Genomic DNA, 14,087 nt, shown 5'->3' with positions numbered 1-14,087 from the left:
GAGACAATAGCAGTCATATTTCTAGTTTAATTACAAAAACACAAACCTTACATCTCCTTAAGCCTCAATTATAAAAAAAAATGACAAGGCACATGCCATGTTTTCTCTGCTTCTTGTCACCAACCATCTTGCCCTATTATAAACAAGAACACTCCGTGAGTATTTAGAGAATAATTATAATAAACTGCTCTCAGTCTGCCAGTTGCATCTGCAGAACACAGCAGTAAGAACTTTTATGAATGTAGGTATAGTAGGGTAGGAGAAGCATGAAAGAGAGTTCCTGCTTCATCAGAACAAATATAACTCACAGAGTATATTTTTATCATAGTCACATACCATGGAAAAAACATTCCAAAATATATACATATATATTTTTAAAGATTGTAAACAGGCCAGCTGGCTCATACTTGTAAGCTGAGCACTTTGGGAGGCTGAAGCAGGAGGATCCCTTGAGCCCAGGAGTTTGAGACCAGTCTGGGCAACACAATAAGACCCTGTCTCTACAAAACATTTTTTAAAATTAGTCAGATATGGAGGTGGGTGCCTGTAGCACTGGCTACTTGGGAGGCAGAGGTGGAAGGATTGCTTGAGCCCAGGAGGTCAGGCTGCAGTGTGTTAGAATCATGCCACTGCACTCCAGCCTAGGCAACAGAGCCAGACCCTATCTTTAAAAAAAAAAAAAATGCAAGATGTAAACAGTAATATTTCTGTGCTTAGTGTAGAAGTAACCTCCTCACAGAAATACCTAATGTAGATGATGAGCTGATGGGTGCATCAAACCACCATCGTACATGTATATCTATGTAACAAACCCGCACATTCTGCACATGTATCCCAGAACTTAAAGTATAATAATAATAAACAAGTAACCTCCTCATTAATAACTAGCATGTAAAATGCTGAGATACATCACTGGAGGCTAATCAAATAGATTCAAAGCCCTGGCTTATATAGCGTCCCTTTAGTGCATATCACCCTCTTCAAGGAAAGTACAGTTGATGGCTTCTCTCACCCCCTTTTCATCTTTCCTGTCTCCTGACTTTAGGGAGACTTAAGCAGCTAGGAAGATAGATTATTGTTTTTGAGTTGCATGGTTCCTCTGTGCTGCCAGATATTTTATCCTGATATGTTTGTATAAAAAGGATTTAAGGGAAATCCATCACAAAATTATTTTTGCTCAGTGAATGACAAAAAATACATGCAACTGAAGCAAAAAGAAAAGGTGGGGGTGCTGATGGTGACCTAGCCCTCATTCCTGTTATGAATGGGAAACTGAAGAAAGGCTAAGAAAAGCATTTATCCATCCCTTTATCCACCCATTCATTCATTATTCATTCAAGAAAAAATTCAGTAGCTATTTGAGGATTTTAGATAATTTCTCCAATGCACATAATTTTAAAAATTAAAATCTGGGCAGATTAAAACAAAACAAAAAAAGAGACCCACCACATTGTGCCTATATTTAAATATGTTCTAAAAAATGTCATTGTAGAAACATCTGCAGCCCACATAGACATTTTGACAGCAAAAGAACAGTACTATCGGTTCAGGTACTTCAGAACATAAAAGGAAATGAATAGATCAGAAATCTCTCAAATGTTGTTTTTTAGTTCATTGAAGCATCACAGAAAGAACAAGGGATTGGGAGTAAGAACATCTTAAGTTTGAGACCTAATCCAGTCTAATCCTATGTAGTCTCTTTTGTGGAGCTGAACTGAGGATCAATTGAATTAATGTATGTATCACCATTTGGTTCTTGCATATAGTCATTCACTCATTCAATCGACCGATTGATTCATTTACTCATTCAACAACCCTTACAATGGCCTAGCTACAGTCTGAGGTACTGCTAACAATATAAGGTTGAGAAGAAACAGGCAAGACTCCCTACTCTCATGGGGTTGTCTATTAGACAGCCAGAGGCTGATAAATAACACTAATAAATTTACAATGACACATTGAACTGTGTGCTCTGAAGGAGGAATATGCAAGACTGATCAAAGAACCGCACCAAGACAGGGATGTAGGAAGGGCTTTACTGAGCAGGAGATACTTTGTACCTGCGAGGAAAATGAGAAATTACTGGGAGAAGGTGTGGGGGTGGATGGGGGTGGAATGGCTTGTGCAAAAGCCTCAGAACAGGAGACAGCAGAGTGACGAGAGGAACTGAAAGAAGGTCAGTGTACAAAGCTGGGCAGGAACGAAGTGAAAGTGAAGCTGAACGTGGGGAGGGGATGTCTAGCACATAGGTAGCTATTGAGAACTTGAAATGGGACTAGCTCAAAATAAATGGGCTGTAAATGTGAAATATACACTTTATTTTGAAAACTGAAAAAATGAAACCATCTCAATTTATACATTGATTACATGTTGAAATGACATTTTGAATATATTGGGTTTAATAAAATATATTATTAGAAATAATTTCTATTTCTTTTTGCTTAAGATGACTCTTAGAAAATATAAAGGTACATACATGATTCATATTTTTCTTGGACAGTGCTGGTAGTAAGTACATGCAGCGCCTTTTAAGTCTGAACAAGAGTATTTGTCCTGCACGCAATAGGAAGCATTGGCAAGCTTTATGAAGAGGGATGATGGGATCTTTCAGCTTTTGGGTAGAAAAGAGATCAAAAGGCACCTGGGGGGGATGGAGAAAAACAAGCTGTGTACTGCATTATAACAGCTTGGTTTAGGGTCAAGAAGTAGAGCTAAGAGGAGTGGAAAGATTTGAGAGATATTTAGGAAGAAAAATATGAACAGGCTCTAGTAATGAATTGAATATGGTACTGAGAAACTCCGAAGGGCAGAAATTGTGCTGGGAAAACAAAGATCCACAGTATATGGAAATATACAATGTAACACCGTAAGTCCTATACTAGAGGCATGGATTCAGTGCAGTGGGGGTACAAGGTACGAAGCAAGTGTGTGCTTCACATAGGATAGATAAAATATTGCTGCTGCAGCTTTTGTTTGAAGGTAGGCTTCATTAAAAATCAACATCTCAACAAAAATTTGCATTCTGGTTTTAATATCTTTTACCTAGAGCTGTATTTAAATAAACAGATATATAATGAGTATCAACTGTGCAAAAGTCTGTGGTAGGGCTGCTCTTGAGAAGGAAAAGAAAGAGAACATTTCCTTAGTGACCATTAGCAAGTGCCATAAGTTTTATGTGGTTAGTTTATTTAATCATCCCAAGACCCTCACAAGGTCATGTTACTATCCCCATTTTAGAGGTAAATAAAATGAGGCTCAAAAGTGATTGAAGTTCCATAAAGACAGGAATCATTTTGATTTTTCCCTCCACTCTATTCCTAATGCCCAGCACACTGTCCAGCATATGCTAGGTACTCTGGAAATATATGGCGGAATGAATAAATAAAGGCCAAAACAGCTCACAAGAGGTAGAGCCTAGTGCCAACCTTGCTTATCTAAATTTGGTATCATCAGGCTACCAGTTGTTTTTTAATATATTGGATAGCAAGTACATTTACGTTAAAGCTTTTTAAAAAATAGAATTAGGCATAGTTTACATATTTATATGTGGTTAGGCTAACAGGTATTCATAAGGAGCCCTTCGTCTGTGACAGGTGGTTGTCCTCTACCTTGTCAAACAAGAACAGTTAAGACTTCCTGAGAATGTACCATGTGCCAGCCTGTTCCAAGCACTTTGCTTGTATTATTTATGCCTCATTCTCAGTAACCCTACCGGATAGATACTATGATTTCTCTCATTTTAGAGACTGGGAAGTTCAGACACACAGAGGTGGAGTCACTTGCCCAAAGTCACACAGCTGTAAAAGCATTAAACCCAAGGAACATAATTTTAGAATCTGCATCACACTCTTTACCACTATGAGACTGAGCCCACTACTCCATGAGACTCCAGTTATCCTTAGCACCAGGGCAAGGTCTGCGTTCTTGCCATTGGTACAGCACCCTCTCCTGGGACCACATGGTGTGATGGTTTATCAGGGTACCTCCATGTAAATCTGGGAAATCACTGATGAATAAATTGTGAGTCAGACATTTGGAGAGTCAGAGTAAAACAAGCACAAAAACAGCCTGTCGATCTTGTGTGGATCTCATTCCATGAAAAGAGCAAATTTACCCTGGGTCTCTAAATGTCCACTACAGCAGGAAGCTATCATTTGTCTACGGTGACATCAGATAGAGTAGAGAAAAGAGGTGAAGCAAGGGGCTTAGTAAGTTGAAGATTTCCCAACAGCAGAAATCATAGCAGTAGGGTGTTAACAGTGAATTCAAGAGACCCTTGTTCACAAATGGAGCTTAATAGCTAAGATACTCTCTAAGCACACTAGGCAATAAGTGTTTGCTAGCAGTTCACATAACGATCGGGATGGTTATGACCAGCCATCCAGGCATTTGCTGTGTGTCAGTTACTTCAAGTGTTAAATTACAAGTTTCCAACTGTGATACGTAAGAGGGCTTATTGCTATGATTTGGAAGATCAGTTGAGCACATGTGGGTCTACATATGAACACCTCACTTCTTCCAACACTTTAAAATTGTTATGCATATTAGTAGAGTTCCTGAAGGAACCATGCTCCCCCATCCCCCATGAATAGTCTTAGTATTATTATAAACTCTTCAAAACATGTCAGTATCTGGCCATTTGAGATAAAGGGACCTCATGTGGTGCCTCATCAAGACAGTCTGAAGTGCAATCAAGACCTCATTATGAGGTGATCTAATCTGTAAGGTACCTACCTCTCTGCCTATAAACTAAGTGCAGCAGTATGCTTCTCTACTGGGTGCTGTCATCTGCAGTCACTGGGAACATGGAGGTAGACCAAATGCCCTATGAGCTAAGTGGCCACATATAATGGATAGGGAGGACTAATCCTGCCCAAATTTTAATATAAATGATAAATAAATTCATTTACAAGAGATTATGAACTAAAATGCATATTTTTTCAATAATAATTATACTAGATAGTCAGATGTTTAAATCTTTTATTTCTTTTCTTTTTTTTTTTTCTTGAGACAGAGTGTTTCTCTGTTTATCAGGCTAGAGTACAGTGGCACAATCTGTCTGAAAACTCCGCCTCCTGGGTTCAAGTGATTCTTCTGCCTTAGCCTGCCAAATAGCTGGGATTATAGGCATGAATCACCACACCCAGCTAATCTCTGTACTTTTAGTAGAGACAGGGCTTCACCATGTTGGCCAGGCTGGTCTCAAACTCCTGGCCTCAAGAAATCCACCGGCCTCGGCCTCCTGAAACAGGAGCCACTGTGCCTGCCCTATATCTTCTTATAATGACAAAGTTTAGATGTAAGAGAAAACATTAGAAGCCATTCTGTCTAAGAGGTACTAGAAAATGGAGAAAGAATAAAAGAAGGCCAGGTGTGGTGGCTCAAGCCTGTAATCCCAGCACTTTGGGAGGCCGAGGCGGGTGGATCACAAGATCAAGAGATGGAGACCATCCTGGTCAACATGGTGAAACCCCGTCTCTACTAAAAATAGAAAAAATTAGCTGGGCATGGTGGCGCGTGCCTGTAATCCCAGCTACTCAGGAGGCTGAAGCAGGAGAATTGCCTGAACCCAGGAGGTGGAGGTTGCTGTGAGCCAAGATCGCTCTTGCACTCCAGCCTGGGTAACAAGAGCGAAACTCCGTCTCAAAAAAAAAAAAAAAAAATGTAGACAGATAAATTCCAGAGAAACAAAACCAGTGCTAGCATAAGTAATGACAGCACACACTTATTTGTACTCAAAAAGGTTTACAGGTAAATAACCTCAATTTAAAGCAGGAATAACATATGGCAGACAAATTACCAACTATCAAAATAAAGAAAGGAAGAATGTATTCCAAAATTGCAAATAATTTTTGGTAAATTTATAAGCCAAATAAAGTGTAATATTTCCTCAATTTACAGATAGTTGCCTCCTTCAAACATTTAGTATAAATTAAAACACTGTAAAAACTACATTTCTTTTATAGAAGTTAAATTCTGTGTTCTCATTAATTATAAACTGAGCTTGTACTTCCGTGGATTTCCTGGAAACGCTCAGAGTGACGTAGAACTCAAGGAAATTTTTTGTTATTTGAGACTACCCCATGCAATACAGTTTATCTAACCGCACTAACATTTACTTAAAGAGTTATTTTGTGCCACTACTAAATTCTGTGCTGTAAATGAAAGTAAGCTACACAACAGGTCTCTAAACTCTCTTGTGGAGCACTTGTGAAGATTACAGATGATCAATGAGAAGTAAATTGGCACACTGTAAATGATTAAAAACAAAAGCTATTGTTATTATTAAATCCCAAGCTAACCTGAAGCAGTAACTTTAAAAAGCATGCCTTACCATTATGTCAGGTTTTCCATAGTTATTTATTTATAACACAGACAATGTATTTCTTAAAATACGCAGGCAAATAAGCACATCAGGGCAAAAGACTTCCTTTAAATCTACACCGTTGTGGTAGGTAATAATGACATCGCTTCGCTTAGGTTATTAATAACCGGCTGTTATCAGGGCTGTGCCTACTGCTGCAAATACAGTTTTGTATTTGGGCCCTGAATTGTAACATTCATTTCTTTAAGGCTGAGTGACTCTGGACAGTCACATTATTTGCCTGTTGAGTTAGGCAAGACATTTTCCAAGGGAGATTTGTGTGTTTGTTTATTTATTTATTTAGCGGCATTTACACGTGTGCCTGTGACTTTAGGAAGAAAGAAAATGAAAGCACAATGTAAGCGGTCTAAAAAAAAGACTAATTAGAATAACCCTGGATTTTTTTGTTCACGTTGCCTCTGTACTGATGCCACTATAGCCAGTTTTTAATCAAAAAGCTTATTTTTTTTCAATAGGATAATACAAACGTGCAACTGCCTGATAAGAATTTGCTCTTAGTATAGCATGCTTTCCAGATATTTTTAAAGAAGTAGCAGATAAATTAAAACAGAACATATCAGTTGGTATTATTTTCTCAATGCTTAATATAAGAATTAAGTGATGGGAACATAGAGAAACGAAACGATTTAGAAAAAAAATAGCTCTTAAACCATGAAGTCTCAAACATTTAAAACTCACTGGAATTGTGCAGTCACTAAGAGAGGACTGTGTGTGTGTGTGTGTGTGTGTGTGTGTGTGTGTGTGTGTGTGTGTGTTTAGGGCAATACACTTTATGTTCATTAAAAATGTAAATACAGTAAGCTGGAAAATATGCCAAGTAAAACAAAAAACAACTAGAAGATTTCTATGAAAACCTTACAATCTAATAAAATTGAATAGCATTTTTTGTTCTCTCCCTAGGCAATTATTTTGTTCTGTTCACATGTCCACAAAATACTTTCCATTTTATTTTTCCACCCTCAGATAAACAGATTACTTTTGTTTGGCAGATGAGAAATGTACCAGCTGTTATTACTACTCTCTCCATTCATTTACCAGTATTTAATAAGAAAAAAATTGAATTCCATTTTCAGTCCTTCTTTCCCTCTGCCCAGTAAAGAAGAGCCTGCCCTCCAGGAAAGCCCTTACTTGCCAGCCATTTCTTGAGTTATTTTTATGCAGAAAGTTAGGAGAAAAGAATACATTGATGAGGATAAGAAAGGGAAAGTGATGCAATTTTTCCTTCTTTTTTTTTTTGAGAAATGACAGGGAACAGCTTTGGAGTGTTGCAGATAACAGATGGGAGACAAAAAGAGGGATTTTAAGATTTGTTGCTGGGGCACATGTCTCTCTAATCAAGAAATCAAGTAAAGAATTGAGTTATTTTATGGTATTATTGTATTGCATGGCACGTATTCTTCCAACCCTGATGCCTCTCAGGGACTGGCCCACACTGGCCATGTTCTCCATGAGTTATTTATGGTACTTCACCATTTTTAGAGCGTATATAAATGCTTTACCTTATTTGAACCTCTGAAAACCGCAGGGTAGGCAGGAAAGATATTATACCCACATTTTACATATGACTAAACAAAAAAAAAATAAGAAAGTGGGACAAGAATTCAGACTTTCTACTTTATAATTTGGTGGTCCTTCTATCAGCTACATATTGACATATCATACTTTTATACTTAATTTATTGTGCATTTGCTTCAGGGCTATGCCTTTATACATCCAAACATTTAAATAACCTGTTTATTTAAATAAATAAAATCAATAATTTCTGTGTTTACAATTATCTGACTATTTAGCATTCACACATAATAGAGAAACATTTAACTGCTTGTATCACTTTCACCTAATAATCTATATTTTCTGTACTCTTAGAAATAATAGCATTGCTCAAGAATCCCTAAGGTTGGGGTGGGGTGGGGGGCTCTGAGTCCCATCTAGAAGCTCTCTTCAGAAATATTTCTTCTTATGCAGAAGGTATGGGTCGGGTTCTGTTTGGTTGATAACCTGTTTATACATATATTTACACACACACAAACATGTCATTCATTTGCATTTAACTTGAGAGTCTAAAACTTGCTTATTTGGCCAAGTGCAGTGGCTGACACCTGCAATCTCAGCACTTTGGGAAACTGAAGTAGGAGGATCGTTTGAGGCCAGGAGTTCAAGATCGACCTGGACAATACGGTAAGATCTCATCTCTATTAAAATATATATTTATATATATAAATAAAAAATAGTAAGATCACGAGTGTGTGTCTGTGTGTGTGATGGTGCATGCCTGTAGTCCCAGCAACTAGGGAGGCTGAGGCAGGATTGATAAAGCCCATGAGTTCGAAGCTTCAGTGAGCCATGATGGCACCACTGCACTCTAGTGTGGGTAACAGAGCAAGACACTGTCTTAAAAATTCTTTTTAAAATTAAGAATAAAAAAAAGTCTGGAGTCAGAGAACTAGGGCTTCATTCTTCCTCTGTACATTACGAGCTACCTGAAAACTGGTGATGAATATGCTTCCTTTATCTCTACATTCCCTATTTGTAAAATGGGGATAATAAGAGCACCCACTTCATAAGGCACTGTCACATCGGCCAATACAAATGAGTACTTACAGCAAGATAGAGTAAGCACTCAACAGTGTTACCTTTTTAACATTATTAAATTTTATTATGTTACAGTTACTAGTGCTTGCTAAAATACTGCTGACACATGGTAGTGACAAAATAAATGTTTATGGGGTACATGTTAAATGAATCTCAGTTTTGCCAATGTGTGATCTTGGAAGAAGTTACTTCACCAGAAAAATAAGAATATAAAACCAACAATAATGATAGCTGCCTGCCAAGGCTATCGTGAGGAACAAATGGAATAATATGTCAGAAATGCTTATAAATTATTAGGTGTGAAATAAATGCTAATTATCATGTTTGTTCCCTAACTTTGTCCTCACAAATATTCTGTTCTGCAGATGCAATTACCCTCATTTTACAGAGGAGGCAACAGGCTTAAAGAGACTTATGTAACTCACTCAAGGTCATTTAGATAGTTTGGAGGAAAACACAGACCAAAATATTGGTCTCTTTTTGTCCCTTTAATTCCAGTATCTTCTTTACTGTCTCTGTTCCATACAGATGTACGATCTCACAACAATGTTATTTCTGAGTATTCTATGATCTTTTTTCCACAAATGGCATTTGAAAATGTTGATGAAAATATAGTTTATATTTTATGGATATTTTGTCATTGCCAAGAAATTTAAAAAAGAGATGGTAGCAGCAATCCCATGGCGGTAACTAACAAGTTGAATCAATCTACCATCCTCTGAACAGGATTTCATTTTTCAGTTTTAGGTTCGGTATATTAAAAGCAAGCATCTTAAAATTGCACCTGACATTAACCTTCAGCATCTGATTTTTAAAGTTGTGAAGGTGTGGTTGCAAAAAAAATGAACTACTGAGGTTCTAGGTAATTTCATAGGGATTTCTCACAAAAACCAAAGAATCCTAAGATCTTCCTAAAGAGCCCAACCCCCAACCTGCTAGCGTTCCACTCCCTAAAGACAAGCTTTCATTTTGCAAAGAATTCATACTAACTCTTGCTTAATCAGGCAGATGGCATCCTTGCTCTGCCATTTGTCTCCTAGACATCAAATACTGAGTCTATAGTTCAGAATCTGCTTCTGCCTATGTTCTCTAGCCAACCTGGAATTCCCTGACACTGGCTGCGTGGCACCTTTTAACCCACTCTACTATAAAATTCTAACAACATCTCACTGACCTTTGCTGCACCCTCTTGCATCCATGATACCCACATATCCCTTTTTCTGTTACTTAGTTACCTGTATTTGTTCTTCCTCTGCTCCTTTATAATAAGTACTGTAATTCTGAACTGTTTCTTCCAATAGAATTACAATGTACCAAACTGTACAGTAAGTCATTTCCTTGCCCTTTTGAAAACCGACAACCCGCTCTCAAGTGAGACAAATTTACATGTGTTATCAGTGTGTGCTGCTCCACCATAATTGTTTTCCATCCTTCTAGATGCCTCTAGAAGACTGTTAATGACATCCGAATATGCAGGTCCAAAATGGAATCTAATACTCAAGCTGTGGTCTACCCAGTACAAAGTGTAGTGAGACAATAAAATCTCAGGATCTGAGCACACTGCTTCTGTTAAAATGTAGTCTAGGGTTACACTAGCTTTGTTCACAGCCACGTAACACCACTGACCCACATGAAGCTTGAGGACAACAAAACCCCCCACATCTTGTTCACGAAAACTGGTAGCATGCCAGGTCTTCCACATCCTTACTGGACACCTGGAATTTTTTAAAAACTTAAATTCAGGCCTTTATATTTATCCCCATCGAATCTTAAACCTTTGGTTGAGGTCAAGTGTTTTGGCCTGTTAAGAATAGGTTGAATTTTTAATCTATCATGCATATTTACATATCCCTCCCAATTTTTTGTCATCTTCAGCTCTGATCAAGCAGTTATCTTGCTGCTTCTTTTAATCCTTGATAAAAATGTTGAAGATACTAAGGATGAATCCCTAACACTTTTTGTATGGACCCCTTTCTTTCACCATACACAAAAATTAACTCAAGATGGATTAAAGACTTAAATGTAAAACCCCAAACCATAAAATGTTTGGAAGACAACCTAGGCAATACCATTCAGGACATGGGCTGGGGCAAAGATATCATGGCAAAGATGCCAAAAGCAATTGCAACAAAAGCAAACTTGACAATGGGATCTAATTAAACTAAAGAGCTTCTACACAGCAAAAGAAATTATCAACAGAGTAAAGAGCCTGCAGAAGAGAAGAAAATTTTTGCAAACTATTATTGCATTTCTTACCACTTTCACCTTGTCATCATCTAAGCTGGTTGTTTCTAGTGTGTCTGCAACCTCAAGGTTAAGGGATATGACAACTGTTAGCTGAATACATAAAGCATTAAGTTGGAAACAAGTGTCCGCACAGAATCTCTTAATTGTTTAACTCACATGAGCTTCAAGAATTCCACTCTTGAAGAATGTGAATAGATTTAGCATTGCTAATGTTAAGAGTTCTGTTTCTTTTCCAGCCACCCATTGTCTGGGGATGTTTCACTGTACTCCAGTCAAATCTTAGTCATTTAAGTAACGCTTATTGGGTTGTGGATTAGCCAGCTCTAATGCCCTGTCCATCTATCTACAGCTATCAGCCATTTCAATACTTGTTAGCAACTATACCATGGAGTATGCAGGAAGCAGCGTTCTGGCAAGTCAATTGGACTTTCTTTAGCGGGTCCTGTAAATATCTTTCCAGTTAAATTGTTGAGCTGTTGACCAGAGCCAGTTGAGGAATCATCTGCAGTTGAGCCTGACAGCCAATTTTGAGAGCTGGACATCATGAAAAAGAATTGCCTACGACCACTACTGATGTAGAAAAGAAAAAGGACCAAAAAACTGCTTAAACATACTGAAGACATAACTCAACATTTATTCTTTGTTTTTGAAATCTTTGTAATAAAGACCAAAGAAGATGGAGAGAAGTTGAGATAAGTGTCAAATCTTATGTGTTGCTGTTAGTTTTAGCAAACACAGTATAGGGAGACATAGCATTTCATTTGTTTTAAGTTTTTATTATACTTTAAGTTCTACGGTACATGTGCAGAATTGTCACATAGGTGTACACATGCCATGGTGGTTTGCTGCACCCATCAAACCATCATCTACATCAGGTATTTCTCCTAAGGCTATCCCTCTTCTAGCCCCCAACCCTCTGAGAGGCCCTGGTGTGTGATGCTCCTCTCCCTGTGTCCATGTGTTCTCAATGTTCAACTCCCACTAATGGGTGAGAACATGTGGTGTTTGGTTGTCTGTTCTTGTCTTAGCTTGCTGAGAATGATGGTTTCCAGCTTCATCCATGTCCCTGCAAAGGACATGATTTTTATTGCTGCAATAAAATGTCCCTGCAAAGGACATTTTTATTGCTGCGTAGTATTCCATGGTATATACATGAGCCACATTTTCTTTATCCAGTCTATCACTGATGGGCATTTGTGTTGGTTCCAAGTCTTTGTTATTGTAAATAGTGCCACAATAAACATATGTGTGCATGTGTCTTTATAGTGGAATCATTTATAATCCTTTGGGTATATACCCAGTAATAGGACTGCTGGGTCAAATGGTATTTCTAGTTTTAGATCCTTGAGGAATCACCACACTGTTTTCCACAATCGTTAAACTAATTTACACTCCCGCCAACAGTATAAAAGCGTTGCTATTTCTACACATCCTCTCCATATCTATTGTTTCCTAACTTTTTAATGCTCATCATTCTAACTGGTTTGAGATGGTATCTCAATGTAATTTTGATTTGCATTTTTCTAATGACCAATGATGTTGATCTCTTTTTCATTCGTTTGTTGGCTGCATAAATGTCTTCTTTTGAGAAGTGTCTGCTCATATCCTTCACCCACTTTTTGATTTTTTTTTCTTGTAAAGTGGTTTAAGTTCTTTGTAGATTCTGGATATTGGCCCTTTGTCAGATGGATAGACTGCATGGCATTTTAGTAGCTTCACACACATAAGTTCTAGATAATCTAGGCAACAGATTGAATACAGAATACCAGTTAAAATTAAGGAAAAAGGTCTCATTTCTGTATGCTTGTTGGTGAGTCATTCATTGTGTGGGCAGGAGTGATGACCCTTACAGAATTTCTTCTAGAACTATAACCTCAGTTGGTGAGTTCTGAGGGCTCAGACGTTTTTCTATCAAATAAACAGGAGACAGGACACCAGATCCCTAGAGAGTCGAATTACATTTCCAACCTTTCTTCTAGCACCCACAGCACCTTCCCCTCAACTTTTTATATAGTAAAGGCTCTCTGGTGCCTCTTTTCTCTTTTCCCTTCATCTTTCCTCAAACTGGTGTGTTGGCCTCACTTTCCTAGTGTTGTTTTAAAGTGACTTTGCTTTTTCTCTTGTAATTGGCAGGCTAACCTATCCTTGAATCTAACACAACGTCCTGAAAAAACTATATTTCCTAGATATCTTATTCTTTTTGGACTGACTTGAGCTTGTTGCCAAAAGTATGTGTAACTTGAATAATGAATATAAGATATGTTAAATTTTCAAATGACACTAATTCAATAAATATATTACAATGAAAGCAAGGAAAGCCTCTGCTGTATTCTTGAGTGAATGTCTCATGAAACTAGTATTAAATCCAGTATTATACAATTTACAAAGCACTTTTATACCTGTATTCTTACTTATGATATCAGCATTACTAACACTGTATTACTATTATCATTTCCATTTTACATATAAGGAAATTGAAGGTTGTCAAAGGAACTGGAAACATTGAGAAACTAAACCCCGAAGCTCATGATGCCAAGGTCAGTGCGTTTTATTTAGCATGACTTAGTGCACTAGTTGCTATTTGAAGGCACCCCAGACATTCATAGCTATAAGGACCACTACTACCTTCGGAGACCTAAGAGGCTGTCCCTCTTACTTAGAGAAAGGTTAGCTACATGAAGGCAATAACTAGAAGGGATCTTTTCTGGCAAAATTATAACTAAGGTTCAAGGATATCTAAGTATGATACTGGTGATCCCTGGGCCAGCCCCTGGAATTATCCCTGTACGCATTCATTTCAGGTCTTCACATCAAAGTCTGAATTTAGTACAGGCTCACATTTTCCTTTCGGTATAGGGGATGA

General features: G+C 37.8%; 1 protein-coding gene across 17 annotated transcripts in view; it reads right to left on the bottom strand.

Annotated features, from left to right (window-relative positions):
• Positions 1-14,087, bottom strand: part of SLC8A1 (solute carrier family 8 member A1) — a 404,614-nt gene that overhangs the window by 253,204 nt on the left and 137,323 nt on the right. The gene's annotated exons all lie outside the window — the stretch shown is intronic.

This window comes from Callithrix jacchus, chromosome 14 (assembly GCF_049354715.1).
Source record: "Callithrix jacchus isolate 240 chromosome 14, calJac240_pri, whole genome shotgun sequence".
In the NCBI taxonomy this organism is placed as follows: Eukaryota; Metazoa; Chordata; class Mammalia; order Primates; family Cebidae; genus Callithrix; species Callithrix jacchus.
The sequence above is the reverse complement of the archived record's forward strand: the minus strand, read 5'-3'. Positions and strand labels throughout refer to the sequence as shown.